At 34.7% G+C, this 3,629-nt stretch overlaps 1 pseudogene; it reads right to left on the bottom strand.

Annotated features, from left to right (window-relative positions):
- Positions 1–471: 471 nt before the first annotated feature.
- Positions 472–2,985, bottom strand: LOC114743190 (receptor-like protein EIX2; annotated as a pseudogene).
- Between the last annotated feature and the right edge of the window lie 644 nt (positions 2,986–3,629).

Genomic DNA, 3,629 nt, shown 5'->3' with positions numbered 1-3,629 from the left:
CCCAAGGCCCAATTATTGTGAAATATTATTATTAATTACGGTTTTCATACAATTTGCTTAGTAAAACTCTTATAATCATGATAGACATTTTAAATAATTAGTTCAAGTCTTTTCTATCATGATTAACATTTTTGGCGAATCGAATTTCTTTTTATAACCATGGTAGCCTTTTTGAAATATTGTACTAAGATTCTTTTCTACCATGGTTAGTATTATTAAATTTGGAGTTTAAAAAGGTTAGTAACAGGTTGGAGATAACTGATGTTACACATAGCATTTAAAACCAAGGCACTGTAAAAGTTTCATGAATGAATAATTAAATTGATTAGAGAAGTTCGAGACTCATCCAAATGGTTTCAGATATTTTATATATACTTTTTCATGACAAGTATGAAATTACTTTGGATCAATTGATCTATTTTTGTTTCCCAATTTTGTTGAAAAGGAAAACGAAGGAAAGAATATTATCACTTACTTTTCAAAGAACCTGCGGCATCTTGATATGTTGATTACTGTGAGCACAAAAATCTTGTCGCATAGATTATGCAGGAAGGTGAAGTAAGCATGTCTCCAAGCGGGGAAGAGAAGCAATGGGCCAAAGATGGCCCAAAATCCAGTAGCAAATCCCAAACCCATACTTATGTAGAAGCCTTGGCTCAAAATTGAATCATCATCATGCTTCTCAATTGTAAACGAGTCTTTTGGATTTCTGTTTTCATCAGGACAAAGCCTTTCAAGTGGACTCCCACATAGATAGGGATTTCCCTCATATACAGATGCATCGAAGCCTTGGAGTTGCGTTCCAGATGGAATTTTTCCAGATAAATTATCATGAGATAGGTTCAAAACGGCAAGCCTATCAATTTGAGATAGACTTGAAGGGATTTTTCCGGACAAATGATTTGTTGATAAATCAAGAAAATCAAGGGCATGCAACTTTCCCAGCTCTCAAGGGATTTCACCACTCAGATTGTTATTTGATAAATCTAAAGAAACTAGTTCTAAGAGACTCCCAATTTCTTCTGGAATCTTGTGAGATAATTGATTCCCAGATAGGTCAATTAACCTCAAAAGTCTTTTGTTGTCCTTGAATGACAACTCTTTTCCTTTCCATCTCACTGTGGGATAAAAGTCATATTCAACTACCCAAGAAGGGGAATTATTCTGAAAGACAAAGAATTGCTCAATGGCATCATAGATGCTAGGTTTATGAGTCATCATGATGAAATTTTGGAGGCATTTGGGTATATGTCCAGACAAGTTATTCACTAAAAGATCTAAAACTTGAATAGTTGACAAATGACAAAGATGGGACGGCAAACTTCCATGAAAATTGTTGTTTGTCAAGCTAAGAACTTGCAACTTAGGAAAGTTAGATCCTAATATCCATCAAGGTATGGGTCCTACTAATTTATTTCTCCCCACGTCCAACATCACCAAGTCGATGCAATTCTTTAGGGATGGGGGTTGGCTTGTGAAGTGATTCTTGAGTAAAACTAATCGACAGACCAAAAGTAAGGAACCCGTAGGGGGTGGAATGTTTCCAGAGAATTCATTATTGCTAAAATCAATTATTCTTATTAAATTTAAGCCATTCAAACAATCTGGAAGTTGTCCTTTGAAGTGATTGCTTGACATGTTCAAAAAGCTTAGACTTTTCTTGGCAGAGCAAAGAAAAGAGGCCATTGTTGCGGTGTCTGATATGCCAACATCAGAAACATCAAGATAGGATATGCCATTTTGTGTTTCAAGCCATTTTGGAAATAAAGGACCCAGCGTGCAAGATTGCATCACCAATGGTTGCAGTTGAAAATGAGGAATCCAACTGTCATTGAATTTCAGAGTAAAGGAGTTTTGAGATTTTAACTCTTCCAAATTTGTAATTTCATCATCCAAAGAGTTCCTAGAAACATCAAAATATTGTAATTTTAACAAACTTACAATTGTTTTTGGCAGTGATCCATTTAGGTGATTGTTATCAGGTGCCAAAGATTGAAGAGAATTCATTGTTTTCCCAAGATTATATGGAATGGAACCCTCTAAGAGGTTTCCTTTGAGATCCAGGTATGTAAGACTAGAGTTTAAATGGAACAACCAAGGAAATATGGATGATGTGAACTTATTTTGAAATAGATCAAGCATGATTTGGGAATAAGAAAAATTCAATACTGAGGGATGCATAAAAAGAATATCTCTATTTGAAAGACTACAATTTTTGAGAGATAGAGCTTGTAGATTTGGTAGCACACCAACCATTTGCAACCAATTTTTTGATTTTCTAAGATTTGACATATCATTTAGTTGAAGATTGCTCAAAGAAGAAAGGTGAGAAATCCATGAAATGTTGTCAACATCAATCAGAAGATTGTCATTTGAATCAAGAACAAGAATCTCTAATCTTGAAAGATTACCGAATTGGTGAGGAATTAAGCCCCCTAAATGGTTTTGATGGAGATTGAGTTGCGGTAAGTTAGAAACATTTCCCAATTGCCAAGGGATTTCACCTATAAGGTAGTTAAACTAGAGATGAAGATTCTGTAGGCTTGAGAGTTCTCCTAATTGATAAGGAATTTTCCCACCAGAGTAAGCATGCCTCATATCAAGAGTTCTTAAATTGGTAAGAGAGCCAAGAAGCTTTGGAATTGGGTTTCAATAAAAATCGTTCCAACCGAAATCTAAATAATTCAACTGTTGCAGTTCCACCAAAGAAGAACTAATTTGACCTCTCAAAGGTTTACCATAATCACGAACATGAAGATCTAGCTTCATAACATGGCTTGGTTAGTTGCTACAGTGAATGCCCCACCAGTTACAACAGTCAGCATCTCCATTTGGACCATATGAAGACAAGATGCCATACTCATCCACAAGCCCTTTCTTTAGCTCCAAAAGTGCTTCTTTTTCTCTCTCTATGAAACTCTTGCTTCCATTGATGTGTAGAATCCCTCCCCACAAAACCCACGCAAAGGATATGGTTTGAAGCATTTTTAGACTACTCCAATACATGATCACTCTCTCTCACAAAGCTTGCCTTGCATCAAAACTCGAATGGATATTAGTGTACCTCTCAGAAGGAACATGAAGTATAAGCCTTAAAGACTTATAATATAGTTGATTGGTTGAGGCAGAATAATTCCTTGTCAACTAAGCAATCAGTGAACATTACAATATGAAAAGGAAAGGTTTAAAAAAAAAAAAAAAAGGTTGTTATGTGAAGAGAGTTGTTAGAAAATATATCAAAGCGAAGATCAGTGTGATCATTTTTGGTTTTTTGTTTCGTGAGGGATGACGCATTAGCCCAACACAGGGTTGACATGAACATCCATGGTGTGCCCTACTTTCTGTTCATAAATTTTTTTTTTCAGATCAAACATTCTTTTCATGATGTAATTATTGTATTTGCTTTGATAATAGTATTTCATGTTCATTAAAACCTCACTATCAGGGCTATACAATTATACGAAAAGGGGAGGCATGGATTTGAAATATTCTCCATTCCTTTAATTAATTGAATCAAAGTTAATTAGAAAATTGGTTAACTTTTTTTTTTTTCCAAATTATCCTTAATGGAATCGAGTGTAAAAAATGAAAGAATTACTATTTGAACAATTTACTTTGATAATAGATAT

This window comes from Neltuma alba, unplaced genomic scaffold (assembly GCF_004799145.2).
Source record: "Neltuma alba isolate B1F8T4 unplaced genomic scaffold, ASM479914v2 tig00003970_pilon, whole genome shotgun sequence".
Classification (NCBI taxonomy): Eukaryota; Viridiplantae; Streptophyta; class Magnoliopsida; order Fabales; family Fabaceae; genus Neltuma; species Neltuma alba.
Note: the sequence above shows the minus strand (reverse complement) of the source record. Positions and strands in the feature narration are given on the sequence as shown.